This window comes from Canis lupus, chromosome 22 (assembly GCF_011100685.1).
Source record: "Canis lupus familiaris isolate Mischka breed German Shepherd chromosome 22, alternate assembly UU_Cfam_GSD_1.0, whole genome shotgun sequence".
NCBI lineage: Eukaryota > Metazoa > Chordata > Mammalia > Carnivora > Canidae > Canis > Canis lupus.
In genome coordinates, this window is record NC_049243.1 from 34668053 (window position 1) to 34685817 (window position 17765).

The 17765-nt window shown below is 32.4% G+C and overlaps 1 long non-coding RNA gene across 10 annotated transcripts in view; it reads right to left on the reverse strand.

Moving 5' to 3' along the window:
* Nucleotides 1–17765, reverse strand: part of LOC111091669 — a 355249-nt gene that overhangs the window by 169929 nt on the left and 167555 nt on the right. Inside the window, exon 5 of one of the 10 annotated variants that reach the window (XR_005376445.1) lies at nucleotides 5361–5427. The exons of 8 other annotated variants lie outside the window; for them this stretch is intronic. This is a non-coding gene — a long non-coding RNA (uncharacterized LOC111091669). Of the gene's footprint in view, nucleotides 1–5360; nucleotides 5428–10973; nucleotides 11038–17765 lie in introns of those variants that run through there. One more of the 10 variants, XR_005376443.1, reaches the window with a different exon arrangement.

Genomic DNA, 17765 nt, shown 5'->3' on the forward strand with positions numbered 1-17765 from the left:
GAAATGAATTCAACATTTTATTTGGAGTCATAGATATATAAAGAAGCATTTAAGAAGCTTATGGTGTAAAAAAACTGTGTATATTCTCTATGTACCTCTTTATAAAAAATACAGAGAATGTGGTAGTTTATGAACTCTATGCCACTGCTAATAGCTCGACTAAACCATTCAAAATGCTTTCTCCTATAAGTAGCTCTCAGGAATTTCAAGGAATTCGAACTCTTACAACAGGTCAAACAAGTAATGTATTTTTTAAGAGGTTTATTTATTTGAGAGAAAGAGTGCATGTGAGCAGGAGAAGGGGTAGAAGGAGAGGGAGGGGGAAGAGAATCTCCATCAGACTCCCTGATGAGCAGAGGTCCTGATGCAGGACTCAATCTCATGACCCTGAGATCATGACCTGAGCCAAAAACAAGAGTTGGATGCTTAACCAACTGAGCCACCCAGGTGCCCCTCAGGTAAGTCATATATATCATATATTACCCTTAATTTGTTCAACAGCTTTATTGAGATATAAGTTATATACCATAAAATTTACCTGTTTTAAAATGTTTTATAGTTCAGTAAATTCATACAATTGGGTAATCATCATAACAATCCAGTCTGAGAACACTTCCACTCTCACATAAAATTTTTATATGGCCATTTGCAGTCAATCCTTTGCCCATTGTCTGCCCCCCAAAACCACTTGCTTACTTTCTATCTCTATAATATTGTCTTCTGTAGTTTTTTAAAATATAAATGCATTTATATAGTGTTTATGTGGGCCATTCATCTTATCTCACATACCATTCATTTATTTCAGTTTATTTTTGAACAGCATTTAACTGTACCTGTATACAACATTTTAAAAAGTCTATTCACCATTTGATAGACATCTGCATTGTTTCCAGTTTTGGGCTATCATGAATAAACAGAATTATGGACATGCATGGACACGCATGCACCTGTCTTTGTATGGGTGCATGTTTGGTGACAAATACCCACCATTTGCTTCAACGTGGATGGAACTGGAGGGTATTATGCTGAGTGAAGTAAGTCAGTCGGAGAAGGACAAACATTATATGTTCTCATTCATTTGGGGAATATAAATAAATATAAATAATAGTGAAAGGGAATATAAGGGAAGGGAGAAGAAATGTGTCTGAAATATCAGAAAGGGAGTGAATGAATGAATGTTTTTTTCCTCTTAAATATAAACTTACTGGTTGAAATTCTAAGTTTCATGCTTAGCATTTTAACAAATCGCAAGCATTTTGGTCCACAGTTTCTTTTTTTAATTTATTTTTTATTGGTGTTCAATTTACTAACATAAGAGGTTCTCAGAACATGTTGTTCAGTCTAGTCAAAATTTATAGTGTTTAAAGATCCATATTCTTCTGGCCCTAAATTACGGTAGAGAAACGGCTCTCAGTATTAAAACTTAAAATAGTGTCCCAATGTAGCCAAATTTTACAATGATGCTTAGCCTACAATGATTGTTATTTTAAGTTTTAAAACTTTGTTTTTTTCCTAAGAAAATAGGATTTTTCTTCTCCTTAAAAATCTTTATGTTAAAAATGCTATTTTGCATCATAAAAGTAAATAAATTAAAAACATGGGATTTGATTCAACAGAGTTATTGCCCTCTCTGATACACAGCTTTTATTATATGTATGACTATGGGAAGGTTAATATTAATATCTCCAAACTTCATTTTTCTCAATGATAAAATAAAAAATGAAAAATATAACAAAATAAGAAGGAAAAAAGAACCCTTATTAACCATCTCACAGACTATAGTAGAGTGACTAGGAGATCTAAAATAACTGAAACAAAATTGCCTACAGTAACCAGCTCTTAAAACTAGATATTAGTAATTTAATAAATTAATGGGTATATTTGATTTTAAAAGTGCCATTAGTTTACAAGAGCTCTGTAATTCTAAATTTCTTATGCTAAAACACTTCCCTCCAACACACACGCATAGACACACATCTCCATATCCTTTGTAATCATTAAGTGTTTTGGAAAAGAATGATTTATTTAATGGTATTTTAAGCTGATTACATGAAAAACACAGAAATCATTCTATTAGTGATGTTATTATATACTATTTAATAATGAAACTGGTAAGGTTGCTTATATCCAGAAACTGATCTTTAATCTTAATACAAATATATGAAGATAGGTTCATATCACTCAATTGATAGTAATATGTGGTAGGTTTGATACAGTGTATTAAGAAGTTTGTTATTTATTATTACTTAAAAAGAAGTCTCAGACACCTGGGAGCTCAGTGGTTGAGTATCTGCCTTTGGCTCAGGTTGTGATCCCGGGGTTCTGGGATTGAGTCCCACATCAGGCTCTTTGCAGGGAGCCTGCTTCTCCCTCTGCCTATGTCTCTGCCTCTCTCTGTGTGTGTCTCAGGAATAAATAAACATCTTAAAATAGCTTAAGAAGCAGAGACTTCTTTATTATTTTTTTCAATATTTCAATGAAGAAGTGTTTAAATATACATATTTAGTTGTTTTTAATGATTGCAAAAAATGTAACAAAATTTCAACCTGCTAGGACCTCTGGGTGTTAAACAGACAGTCATGATGTCTGATCTCCTATAGTTCACAGTTAATTGAAGAAGCATAAATCCAGGATTAAAAATAGATTTGATAATATAATGATAGCATACTCACATTTGAGGAGTATGTCGACAGGTGATCAACAAGACTGTAGGGAAGGGGCACCTGGGTGGCTCAGTTGGTTAGTCTGCCTTTGGCTCAGGGGTCCTGGGATACAGCCTCACATTGGGCTCCCTGCTCAGTGGGGAGCCTACTTCTCCCTTTGCCCCTCCTCCTGCTTGTGCCCTCCCTCTCTCTCATGCTCTGTCTCTCAAAAAACTAAATAAAATCTTTAAAAAAAAGACTGTAGGGAAAACCTCTCCAAGGAAGGTATGCTCCTATTGAAACTTTAAATGAACATGAGTTAGTCAGATGGAACAAGGAGGGGAGGGGTTCCACAAAAAAAGGAACATGTCAGAAGCTTAGGACCTAAGAAATGCTACACTAAAATATCTGCTAGAAAATTGGCTACAAGCAGAACCTATGTATGAGAGGTCAAAGATGAAAGACTATGAAGGAAAGGATGACAGTTAAAAACAAGGATTCTCGACTATCCTCTAAATTCCAAAGGGAAAAATGGAAGGATTCAAAGAAGGAATGTAACATGATATGCAGCTCTGTTTGGAGAACTTCAAATTTGTTTTAAGACAGAGAAGACCAATAGAAAGTGAAAGAGTTTAGAGGTTGTTGTAGTATTCCAGTAAAGTGAAGGTATTGGACACTATTAAATAGATTTTGTTTATGATATAAAGGATGAACATATTTGAAATCTTAGTTTGTGGTAAATAGTATGGCAATTTGTAAATGTATGTGGGGAGAGAGAGAGAGAGATTAGGAATAACTCCTATATTTAGGGATATTTGGGGATAATGCATGGGTGATAGTACCTTGTACAGAGTGTAAAGAAAACACAAATATTCCCAGAGATAAAAATTTAATTTGGATATATCGGGATTTAATAAATGTGAGACAAAGAATCAGAAGACACACAATTTAGATGATAATTTAAAAGAGAAGGGAGTAGATAATATTGACTGAAAAGTTTTTAGAATTGAAAATAAATAAGACTAAAATTTAATATTGGTTGCCCTCAACAATTAAGGATTGGCTAAAGGAAGCATAAATTATAAAGAATTCTGAAAAGTAGCTAAGATAGGACTAAGAAAATGTAAGAAAAATAGGATTCTAAGCAGGGAACTCAGGGGAAAATAATATTCCATAAGGGAGAGAATGATCAAAAGCATTTATCGATGCTGAAGCAAAAGAAAGCAAAATAAAGATTGAATTGTGCCCATGGGATTTAGGAAAATCTAGGTTACTAACGAGTTTGGTTACAAAGCATCAACAGCCTAGACAAAACAGGAGTTAAAGATAAAACATTTTTTTTTAATTGGCTATGTACTTGTGAAGTGTTAATTTAATCAATTTAAAGTTATGAAGAACTATTTGATAAATTTAACAATGTGGTAGACTACAATGAAAATTAAAAATTTGTTTTAGCTTCTAATTGGAATAGTGATTTGACATGAGTTACGTAGCATCCAAAAGGAAATATTCTTGAGTGAAACACAGTATTGTATTAATTTTTTTTGAAAAAGAAAAGTAATATTCAAAAATGACATAATGAAGTTTTAGATTATATTTCAATCAGGAAGGCACTCCTTTTGCCAAAAGGATTTTTGAAACAGCCCCTCACTGACAGTGCTCAGGGAATGCTGGTGATATAGAGGATTAAAAAAAGGCCTCAAAGCACACACATCATCAAGAAAACCATAAGAAAAAAGAAACAAAAAATCCAGATCCACTGTTAGGTATTATTTGTAATATGTATATGATAAAGCCCAGATGCTTAGAAACAATTTAACAAAAATCTATTAAAGCTATTTTAGAAAGAAGGTAGTGCAAGTATATATAGAAAATCAGAGAAAGATTCTGCATAAAAAAGTGACTAACTCAATGGTAAATAGCTGAGTCTTATGAAAAATCGTGGTGCTCCAATAGGACCCAGAAGAATGCTCCATGGTAGAAGATAACTCTGACTACTCATTGTAATCTGTTTAAGGATTTATGCCAGACTTCATTAGAGGGTAATGGTGGAAATATTATACTCTTGGTACCTGGTACCAGAATTTTTTATTGTGATATTTAACACTTTTGTTAAAACTAATTTATAAACTAACTTAGAAAAAGCTCATAATAGGGATCCCTGGGTGGCACAGCGGTTTGGCACCTGCCTTTGGTCCAGGGCGCGATCCTGGAGACCTGGGATCGAATCCCACGTTGGGCTCCCGGTGCGTGGAGCCTGCTTCTCCTGTCTGCCTGTGTCTCTGCCTCTCTCTCTCTCTCTGTGTGACTATCATAAATAAATAAAAATTAAAAAAAAAATAAAAAGCTCATAATAAAAGAATCCCAAGCCCAAGCAGAGACATTAGGAAGATAATAGAAAGAAGGTAATAGAAAGGAGGCATATAATTTTATGGGGTTTTGCAAGTTTGCAAGTCAGAGAGCCATGGAGTAGCTTATGTGATATGATCCTTTAACAGTAATACATTAAAATTGACAGCTTTATAATATATTTTACTTAGTGGGATTTTGTAGAAACTAGTAAGAGGGTTGAGTTTGGCTGTTAGGTAGTTAAGATGCAATTGAAATGGGCTGCTTGCAAATAGGTAAGGTAACACTCATGATCATAGGAAATAAGAAACCCTTTATTGACTGAAATCTTGTGGTTTTTCTCTATGTTCTCATAAGTCAAACTGGGAAGTCTGAGACAAATTTACCTAAATCCCAGATAGGTAGAATAGATTCTTCCTGTCCAAGATTCCTTGTTCTATATTAATAAGAGGGAACAGAAGTTATAACCATAAAACTATTAGACAATCTTAATCTTATGACATATATTTATATTCAAAGATATTTTAATAATCTGTTAATTTCAATGTGTATTATCAAATCAGATTTAATATAATGCAGTATCTTAATATATAATTCTTATTTTTAAAAATAAACCCTTTATTAACTCTAAATATAAAGAATCATTTTGGGTTTTTTAATATAGAGATATATAAAATAATTTAAATAATAGTTGACTAATACAACCAAGATTGTAATATATACAATTACCAAAAACAGAGCAATGGCATTAGTTTATTCATAGCTAGTCTATATTTTACATATTTATTAATTGGAAATTGGATACCTATTTAAACATTTGATAAAATACTATATGAATAAATATATAAAGAATTTTTTTTCTATTTCCTCTCTGCAGAATCACTATTAGTATGACATTAGTAGAGAAAAAAGAATATGACATCTTGAGGAACACATCTGTAGCATCAGGCTATTCTAGATTCAAAAAACAGTACTATAGTGAGTTTTGAAAAAAGTATGGGAGGAGGAAACAAAAGAAAAACTAATGAGGAAGAATGTTGAGGAGTAAAATAATTATAGAATAATAGAAGCACAGCAATTGATGTCGGAGTACAATTATGGAGTTTTATAAGTCTGACCTTAATTCTCAGCTATTCTGAAATTAAATGAAAGAAAGTATTTAACTTTCCTTATTGGCAAAATTAATGTATTGGACAAATTGACCTTAAAGCACCCTTCTAACTTGAATTTCTTATGCTTCCAGGAATTGAAGTTAGTGACTATTAATTATCATCATAATAAAGGGAAATGTTAAATGATGACAAATATCAGAAACTACTTTGGCAATGTTTTGTGAACAAAGTGCATATCAATCCCTTGTGGTGCACTGAATAACATCGACCTCAAAAAACCCTTGAGAAATTATGTGACTCTGACCTGCAACTCATTATTTAATGCCTAGAACTATCATTTCATTTGTAAATACCCTATTGCCCCCAATGAATTATACATACCTTAGACAAAGATTACATTTTTCTTATGGCTTTATTTATTATCAAGAAATGTTTATTGATTAATTAATCATACATTTTTCTCATGAACTTGACTTTCTTTTTTCTCTTTCTATCTCTTTCTCAACAAATACAGACTCTAGATATCTAGATCTAGACATAGGTATTGAGAGAGAGGGAGGAGAGGGCAAGTCAAACTAATACCTAATGAGGGAAAATGGCCTTATGTTGGAAAAATGGAACATATTATTGTTACTACATTAGATACTAAAGGCAAATTGTTTTACTTAAACTCCAAAATACACTGTAAGATCGGCTTTTCATCCCCAATGTATTTAAGGAAAACATTACTTCTGAAGTTTAATTAATTGAATCAAAGTCCATTTTTTTCTGAAACAGACATTACATTATTTTAAATCTACTTCATAATTATTGCACCTATTTCAAAAATACATTTTTTTTTATTTTTTGCTACAAAGGGGCACCCTGTCTAAGGTTTCCTTAGTATTCCAATAAATACTTAAATGTACTCTATTTCACTACCATAAATAAAGCAAAACAGTTAAAATAGTCACTATTGTTATTGAGCAAAGGTGTATTAAGGGACAGACTGCCAAAAATTGGCTTTGGATTTGGAAATATATTTTTTTCCCTCTATGTATAGTTCTAAGAATAAGAGCCTCCCTATTGAGAGGAGTGATTATGAGAAGAAAACAATAGTTCAAACTCCTTATTACTGATAGACATTAATTTTGAAAGAACTTTACTTTTATGATGATTTACATAAAATTAGGAGTCAGAAAACAATATCTAATATTAAGTCAATCTAAATTTCAGAACAGGACAGGGTTGCCTAGATGGCTTAGTCGGTTAAGCATCAGGTTCTTGATTTTGGCTCCAGTCATGATCTCAGAGTCCTGAGATTGAGCCCTCTGTCAGGGTCTGTGCTCAGTACGGAATCTGCTTGAGATTCTCTTTCCGACCGCTGTACCCCTACGCCATGCACATGCTTTCTCTCTCTCTCAAATAAATAAATAAATCTTTAAAAAATAAATTTCAGAACAGGACAAATGAAAAGGAGTGTAGCCAAATGTCAAGGTTACATATTTGAAAACTACATTTTAATTCATAATTAAAAATAAAATTTCAGAAAAAATATCAATTTCAGTAGAATGTAAGAAAATAAGTTGTTTGAATATATAGTTAGGAATAAACAAAAATAAGAAAACTTCTTGAAGTTTCAATTAATATATTCATTCCAGGTATTTTTGCACATATATGGAGGATAACTGTGTTTACATTTTCCTCAGATCAAGGGGGTTGGATTATGGTCATGTTCTGTATAAAATATGTTAGGCAAGACTGTATTATGTTTTTTCCTTGCTGGGTAAGCATTTGTTATACAGTGAAAATGCAAACACAAGCAAGTTTTCTAATGCCACAAAGACCTGAATTGCAAAAACAAAGGTTAGCAGCAAATATTTCATATATCTAAAAACAAACAAAACAAAACAAAACAAAAAACACAGATTCAGTACTTGTGTCTTGAGTTTCTAAGTGCAGTTATTTACCAAAATTATGATTGTGACACCGCAGTAAAATTCTTTACAAGATTATTTCTAAAACCTTCAAAATTCCAATAAAATTTAGAATTCTTCATGTTGGGTATAAATATGTCACAATTCCTTGGCACATTTATTTAGCTCCAGATAAGCAAACAACTTTTAGTACCTAGAAAGATATTTAGCTAGAATATGTGAAATACTAATAAACTAATTGTATTATGGAGAATTATATTAATGTTTATCTTTATATACTTAAAATTTTATGATATTAGATTGTTGTCTATATCTTTATAAATTTTTGGTGTGATATAAATTTTCCTATTATATGAAACTATTAAAATTGCTAAATTAAAAAATTAAAATGTTAAATGAATAAAATAGTTATCCTAATGATTTTAAATTTCTTTCACATGCTAGCCTTAATATAAATCATACACACACATACAGAGAAAAAATGATTATAATCTGCACAGGTTAACATAGTGATAATGCCAAATAACTCAATGAAAAAGAGTCCTTTCTGTCTAAAAGTTAATTGGGAGCTTGTATTATATTTGAGAATTTAAAGATTACATTGAAGATAAGCAATATAAAATAGTTAAATGCAATTAAAATTCTAAGTGACTATGAAATCCACATAGGCCATAAGAAATATTTTTTCTTAGTGTAGCACAATCCGTTCCATTTTTGCTCCCAATACATTGCAATCACATACCCATCACATGGCACATGTTTGGGAAAAAGAGACAAAAACTATAAAAGATCAAAGGATTCCATTTTTTTTCCCTACCTATTTAATGATAGTTATTTTTCACTTTCCTTTTCTATCTTTTCTTGTGATTTCATACCGCCTTGTAATAAACATCAACCAGTTCAAAAATAAAGTAGTTATATGCTAGACATATTAGTATCAAAAGATATAGATTGGATTGTTCCTTTTCTCTAGCAATTAAGGTGCATATGTCATGCAGGGAGAAATAGCAAATTATTCCAAAATCTTAAAGTAGTGACCTTAATTAATAACTGGACTTAATTATTGAAGGCAGAGAGTAAGTTTACATAGTGTCTTAAATGTTTGTTAAAGGGAAAGAGAGAAAGAAAAACAGTGAATAATTACTATCTCATACACTGATACATGATTTCCTTGGATTTCAAATGTTGGAGAGTAAATTTATGGTTTTATTCAGATCATTATCTCATACACTGATACATGATTTCCTTGGATTTCAAATGTTGGAGAGTAAATTTATGGTTTTATTCAGATCATTAGTTCCAATCATTCTCTTCCAAGATTTAAGAAAGTAGTGTATTCCTATATCTTTATAATGAACAAGAAAATAGTAGTATCTTTCTATTTTTATTTTAAACTTTAAAAATATAATAGTTATTAACCTCTGATTAGTGAGAATTCTGTTTTTACATATCAATTTTTTGTGCATATTAAATAGAAGTGTATTTAACAGAAAAAAATTATTATCATTGGAAGATAAATCTTTCTAAATGAAAAAAAAAACTTGAAATATACATTTGTATAGGTTATTTCACTCTCTTTGTAGGCAGATGACAATCCATGAATTGAGGAAGAAAATATTGGGTGATCTCAATCTGTACTTTGGAGATGATAATACATGTATTATTCATAAGAATGGTGACCTTAGATTGTAATTATATGTAATACTATTTTTCACTCTAATTTTCTGAACAAATTCTAAGACTGAAAATATATAATCATTTTCCTTGAAACCGGTTTCTATAAAGACTATTCTCTACAAAATAAAATTTACTTGTGTCTTTAAATGTAGTTTATAAACATATATGTATTATAAAATTAAGAGAATAAATAAAAACCCAATTTTGGGCTTGTAACTTTAGTTAATTTGAGAAAATTCAATTGGTCTAATAAAGTGATTAATTTATTCCTCATAATATTAATATAAATCAGACAATATCTTCTAATTATGCTTTAAATTTATTTAAACCATTTAGGGCAGTTTTTATTATTATGAAATAGAGTTAATATGAAATTGATAGTTTCACCATGGATATCCTGCTATCTCTGAAAAACTCTTATTTGATTGTTTCTGTTGATTCATAGTAAGACTTTGCTTCCCGATTAAACAGCAATTGCTTCCCGATTACAACAGAGCTATTATTTTTATTTTCCATTAACAAGGAACTGTCAACAATATATAAATTAATGCTGTATGAAGTATACTCATTAATTCTTCATCTGAAATTTAAATCTTTAAATACAATTATCAGTCACATTAATTACATGGGGAGGAATATTCAGAAATCAAGTCATTCCTAAATATGCTAGTTTGGGCATTTTCCTAATACTTATGTACAAAATTCATGATTACTGGGAAGTTTTTTTTTTCCCCCCACCCATCTTTATTGACAATATAATTGTAGTTGATTTTCTGGTGGATTTTTTTTTTTTTTTAATTTATGATAGTCACACAAAGAGAGAGAGAGAGGCAGAGACATAGGCAGAGGGAGAAGCAGCCTCCATGCACCGGGAGCCCGACATGGGACTCGATCCCCGGTCCCCAGGATCGCACCCTGGGCCAAAGGCAGGCGCCAAAATGCTGTGCCACCCAGGGATCCTGATTTTCTGGTGGATTTAACCCATACTTCAAAATCTTGATAGTCTAGGGAACTATGGAATAGTCCTTAATTTTAAAAAATCTGAACATAATCACATAAAGTATTTCTATTAGATTGTGATTGTTTGGACTATTTTCCAAATACAGAGATGCTAAGAAAGAAACCTGGAAATCAAGTGGAAAATGCCTTTGATTCCTTCTTTAATATATCAACAAAATGTCCCACTTCTCCCTTGTCCTTCCGTTCTTCCTTACCTTGCTTTTTCTCCCCCTCTCTTCTTTGTCCTCACCTTCCTCCTCCTCTTCCTCTCTCTTTGCTCCTCTTCTTCCTCTTAACTTTTCCACTCCCCTGCCTTCTTTTTCTTCCATTAGTGTCTTTTTCCTATCAGTATAGATCACAGTTTCTAAATTTCAGCGCTAGTAAAATTTTGGATTATATAGTTATTTTTGTGTGGGGGGCTGTCCTAGGCATTATAAAATGTCTAGCAGCATTTTTGGTGTCTGTTCACTAGGTTCCAGGAGCAAATGTCCTGTAGGGACAACAAAACAAAACAAACTTCAGATATTGCCACTGATATATATATATATGCTTAAATTAGCCCCAGCTTTATTGTGAGTTCTTGGTAGAATATTTTGTAATTTTTTCTGAATACTTTGTACTTCTACATGGATTTATGATTTTAAGATGTTAACTAACCACTAAATGCAAGGACACGTGCTAGATTCCTTGTGTTAAAAATTATTTCTTGGATGATCCTTTAGCTTTAAAATTGTTAGGGCATTTTGAAAACTGTAGAGAATATATAAGGAAGAGTATTATTTAATAAACACAGAAATTAAAAACTTTACTCATCTCTACTGAACAGCAATTTAGCCTTTTTTGAGCTGCCCTTTAAACAATTTTAGTTGTATATATAATCAACATCCCAAACTCCTTAATATCTTGAAATTAGGCATAACTCTCTTCTCTTCTCTACCACATCTTTGTTTTTCTTCTTGTATCAGTTAAGTAACTGACACTATTTCTAGAAATCTTTGATATTATAATGATCTTTTGAATTGGTTCTTTCTTTTGGATTCTAAAACATACTGGTAGATAAGATTTTTTTTTTCTTTGTAAAAACTTCGTATTTCTTGAGTTCAATCCCTCATCTACCTGAACTGCTTCACTGAATTAATTTTTGTACTCTTCAGTTTTCTGGAACACAGAAGCAAAAAGTAATATTGTTGACATAAAATCGTCAAAAGGTAAGTATAGACAGATGCCTGCAAAGGATCTATATAATGTTCCAGAAAGAAAGAAAAAAAGAGCTTTTCAGGAAGAATTGAGACAGTAGGTAATAATGCCATGCCAGGTCATTTATACATTGAGAATGGGACATTATGTGATACTCTGTACCAAACTTTCAGAAGGAATATTCTTCCCAAATATAGCATGATATTTTCAGCTAAGAATATATGGAGTTAGACTTAAACCTCTCCCTATAAATTAAAAAAAAAGCTAAATTCCTTATTTTCTCTAGGATACTCTTTAAGTCATTTGCAAGATCATAATGGCTACAAGGTTTTTATTCTTTCTCTTCCCTAATTCTGATAACAAGTGAGAATATAAAATTCTGATTTAATTTCTACCTATTCTTAGATAAAACCTAGCCAAGACAAAGATTGAGAGAAAAACAAGAAGAAAAAGAAGGAGAAAAAAAAGAAAGAGAGAAGACAGAAAAAGAAAGAAAGAAAAAGAAAGAAAGAAAGAAAGAAAGAAGAAAGAATAGAAAGAAGAAAGAAAAAGAAAGAAAGAGAAAGAAAGAAGAAAGAAAGAAGAAGAGAAGAAAAGAAAAAATGAAAGAGAAATAAATAAAGAACAGAAGAAAGAAAGAAAGAAAGAAAGAAAGAAAGAAAGAAAGAAAGAAAGAAAGAAAAATGAAACCGACCTTGGGCAACAAAACTGTTTTTGGTAACAGCAACAATAGCTGGAAGGAAAACTCATGAGGAACAGGGCAAAACTCTTCTAATACTAGTGAATTGAGAGGGTTACAAAGAGACTGTTAAAGAGGGAAAAAAATAAAACTTTCCAGTGATGCTTTTCCACAGCATCGAAAGACATATAACAAGCAGGAGGCCAAAGCAGGAAAAAAAAAAAAAAAAAAGGAAAAAAAGGCCTATTGATAGATATATAAGAAAAACTACCCTAAAGCATTGAAGAAATAACTGTCTTTGAACTGGATTTATTGTTCAGAGTAGGACAGGAACATAGAAATTGTATGATTCATATCTTCAAAAAGATTAAAAAGAAAAGTTTCTTCTGAGAAAGTAGAACTAGCCTTCAAAGGGAAGGATCCATCTGCAATAAAAACTATTAAATACTATTTAAAAAGCAAAGTTGCCAAATTAAAAGTTGAGATATGCTCATTACAAAAAGATATCTTGAATCAAGTCAAGCAGAAACATAAAACCGAAAGCAAAAATACAACCACAAGCAAATATGCAACAGCATAAACACAACTATTCATAAACATACATCATGTATAAACACATCTATACACAATATAAATACCAGAAAATAAATTTATTATATTATATATTATATTATATTATATTATATTATATTATATTATATTATATTATATTATATTATATTATATTATATTATATATAGATACCAGAAAAAATTACCCAAGGAGAAATTTAATAATCTCTGATATTTATCTCAAATCAAAATGCATTAAAATTAAAAATGGAAGCATAGGTATAAAATTTGATTTAAAAAATATAACCCCTTGGGAGTAACCTAAAATTCTCTAACATTTAGGAGAAAGAAAATGTCAAATGTACATTTATGGCTTACTGATTTTAAATATTAAAAAAGTCTGAGGGCACAAGGATGGCTCGGTCTCACGCTAATTCCAAGGAGAAAGAATGAGATCTGCATGAATTCATAGATTCATGGTTTCAAAGTCGCAGTTAAATCTAGCTAAACTCAGGCAGCCCGAATGGCTCAGCAGCCCAGGGTGTGATCCTGGAGACCTGGGATCGAGTCCAGGATCCCAGGAGCCTGCTTCTCCCTCTGCCTGTGTCTCTGCCTGCCTCTCTCTCTCTCTGTGTCTCTCATAAATGTATACATAAAATCTTAAAAGAAAAAAAAATCTAGCTAAATTCACAATCTGCGACATGATTATCATACCCCAGGGGTTTCTTTCTTTCACATCCACACACGTAGACATACCCATCAGAAGGTACATACCCCATGTTTGTCCCAGTTGGGTAGAGTTAACACAAAGATCTTCTCCATTTGAGCTCAGGTAGTGATCTGAGGGTTGTGAGATCCAGGCCTGCCTGGGGTTCCATGTTCCGTGGGGAGTCTACTTGAGAGTGCCCTCACTATCTCTCTCAAGAAAATAAATAAAATCTTAAAAAAAAAAAAAAGGTCTTATACACAGAACAGTTAACCCTTTCATGTGTCAAGATATTTTGATCCTGTAATCCTTTTTGTGTAAGATTTAAAATCACTTTCCTAAACAGTACTTCTAGGATTTACTCCTGGAGATAATATACTAAGCCACACATGAGACAATTTTCCTAATTACTCATCCCTGACCACAGCTTTATTTATTCTCCTCTTTTTGAAAAGCAGGTTGTGATGATAAAATGTAGATCTCTTTCTGATAAGACTGCATGAAAGCCAAACCCCATCATAGCTATTGTTTGTTCAAATATCATAGCTATTATTTGCTCAAATATCTTGATTCTATTATTCTTATGGTATTTGATGCATTATGAAATTAAATTATTGATACAATATGCACAATTCCCAGGATTCCTAATACCAATCCTGTCCTGAAATCATGGAGAAGAGGGGGTGCAATAAGAGGAGGAGAGGGATGGCTGAAGAAAGATACACCGTTTGTCATTAATAAGTGGAAGCAAGCTGCTAATGCACTCAGAGACCTATTTCCCATTTTCAATGTATTTGTTACTATAAACACTTTTTTCCAGATAACATCTTGCCACACACATGAAAGAGTGTCTCAACTTCTTATGTGTGTGGGTGTATTTTGCTCTGTATCTGATGATTCCACAACTACTTTCTCTGGCTATTATCTCTGCCAGCACTCCATTGTGGACTCTTGTTTTCCTGTGCAGTCTGAGATTTTTTTATTGTTGACCATGTATGATCAAACTTTTCCTGTGACGATTCTTGGAAGAAGTCCTCTAGAGGGAATTTTGTTTGGTTAACTAGGTACCTGGATTACTAACAACCAAGGACTATTTTAAAGTAATTTCTTGCCTCCAGGATTGTTAGATCTGAGGTTATTTTTATATTTGGGTAGCAAACTCGCATGCTGCTTGTAGTTGTAAAATTTCTAAGGTTTGTTTTGTTGGTTTTCCCCTACTTTCCAACCACTCACTGCTTGAGACAGGTGATTTCTCTTTTTTATTAAAGATTTTATTTATTTATTTATCTGACAGGGAGAGAGAGAGAGAGAGAACATGTGCATACAGACAAGTAGGGGAAACAGTAGGCAGAGGGAGAGGGAGAAGCAGACTACCGACTAAGCTGGGAGTCTGCCACAGGGCTGAATCCTATGACTCTGGGATCATGACCTGAGCCCAGCAGATGCTTAACTGACTGAGCCACCCAGGCACCTGAGACAGGTGATTGATTTCTCATGTATCTCCCTGTGGATTTGATTTTACTCTGGTTTATTTTTTTTAACTAAAGATGTAGGTTTTGGATTTCGCAACTTTATCTTTTCACTTCCATATGGGAAGGGCTCCGCCTCCTGTTTAAAAAAAAAAAAAAAGTCTACTCAAATTGCTAAAAGATTTTCAGTTATCCATAAATATACCTGGAGTTTCTGAGATGCTTACTTTTTTAGATTCCAATTTTTGCATACTTGATGTCTTTATTTCTCTGATTGATTTCCTTTTTAGTGATATAAAGTCATTTTCCTATATATTTAATATTTTGCCATACAACATGTAATTCAGCCTGTCTTGTTCATTGTGCTTATGCAATAGGACATCCTTCATGTTTATAGAATGGGTGGGACATTGTCCTACTTATTTATCAAAAATTCAATTGATTTATTAGCAAAATGTCGATGCCTCAATTTTAATTTTTTTAAGAATTTATATATTTAGGGGTGCCTGGATGGCTCAGTCATTGAGCATCTGCCTTTGGCTCAGGTCTTGATCCTCAGGTCCTGGGATCAAGTCTCGCATTGGGCTCCCTGCAGGGAGTCTGCTTCTCCCTCTGCCTATGTCTCTGCCTCTCTCTCCATTACTTTCATGAATAAATAAGATTTTTAAAAAGGATTTTATGTATTTATTTGAAAGAGTGAGAGAGAGCATGAGCAGGGAGAGGAGGAAAAAGCAGACAAGGGGTTCAATCCCAGGATCCTGGGATCATGACCTGAGCCCAAGGCAAACACTCAACTGACTGAGCCACCCAGGTGCCCCTTATTTTTAAATTTTTCAGTATTCAATATTCAAATATTTTATTTCAATTCAATGCATTTGGATCCATGAAAGTTAATATATCAGACTTTAATGTCTGTAACTATAGTATCCTTTTCCCTCTTGCCACATATAAATGTATTTGTTTTTTTTTAATATATATAAGTATGAATATTAGCTCTAACACAGAACTAATTAAATGCAGCCATATTGAGTGCTTCTAATCCCTTTTCATTTCAAGACACTTTAGAAAAAATTGAAATTGATTTTGGCAGAGAAAGGAACCAATATTGAGGAAAAAGCTCACTTTTCACATAATTTTTACACTTGAAAACATGAAATGATAGCCATTTGTGTTTGTCTTAAAACCAATATTAAGAACACACAAGTGTGTGTGATGCTTCAAACATGGGGAGAATATATAGAGAAAATCAAAAATCATAAGAAATTTCGTTCATGGTGTGGTAGTATGAGCAACTAATTTATTCTAAATAAGAAAGCTATAGCTAATCCTATATAATCTACTAAAGGTAGATATTTTTGACAAATCACAGAGGTATATTTATAGTAAAGAAATAAACTTAATAAGCAAATCCTTATAACTTAGTTTAAGAAATAAAATATCACCAGGACATTTGTGACTTTTCTCAGTTATACCCCATCTTTTTGCCTAAATGTAGGTGTAATCACAATTCTTGTGTTTTAATAACTTGATTTTTACCAATATTTTGTATTGGAGGAAAATATGATATTACATGAATTTTTGTTGCTCCCTATATGCTGCTTCCACTTATCTCTTCTCCACATGAGAGATACTATTAATGATCCCTTCCTTCCTTCCTTCCTTCCTTCCTTCCTTCTTTCTTTCTTTCTTTCTTTTCTTTCTTCTTTCTTTCTTTCTTTCTTTCTTTCTTTTTCTTTCTTTTTTTCTTTCTTCTTTCTTTTCTTTTCTTTCTTTCTTTCTTTCTTTCTTTCTTTCTTTCTTTCTTTCTTTCTTTCCTCTCTCTCTTTCTTTCTTTTTCTTTCTTCTCTTTCTTTCTTTCTTTCTTTCTTTCTTTCTTTCTTTCTTTCTCTTTCTTTCTTCCTTTCTTCTTCCTTTCTTCTTTTCTTTTAAGATTTTATTTATTTGAGATAGTGAGTGAGCTAGAGAGAGCAAGAGAGAGAGTTCAACATGGAAAAGGAGAAGCAGCTCCCCGCTGAGTGGGGAACACAATATGGGGCTTGATCCCAGGAGCCTGGCATTGTGACCTGAACAGAAGGCAGATGTCTCACTGACTAAGCCACCCATGCACTCCCATCAACCTTATTTTCTTTATAGGTATATGACATGTTTGTGAATCCTATGTTTCTCATCTTGATATGAAATAATATTTAGTGTTTTAAAAAATATTTTATTTATTTATTCATGAGAGACGAGAGAGAGAGGCAGAGACATAAGCAGAGAAACAGGCTCCCTATGGGGAGCCGGACTTGGACTCCATCCCAGGACTCCAGGATCATACCCTGAGCAGAAGATAGATGCTCAACCACTGAGTCACCCAGGCATCCCTTTCTTTATGATTTACTTATCTTGTACTCAGCTTTTTTTGGACTCATTTTGCTTGATGAGCATACATTGCTACATGATAGTTATAATGTGAATACATATGTTCT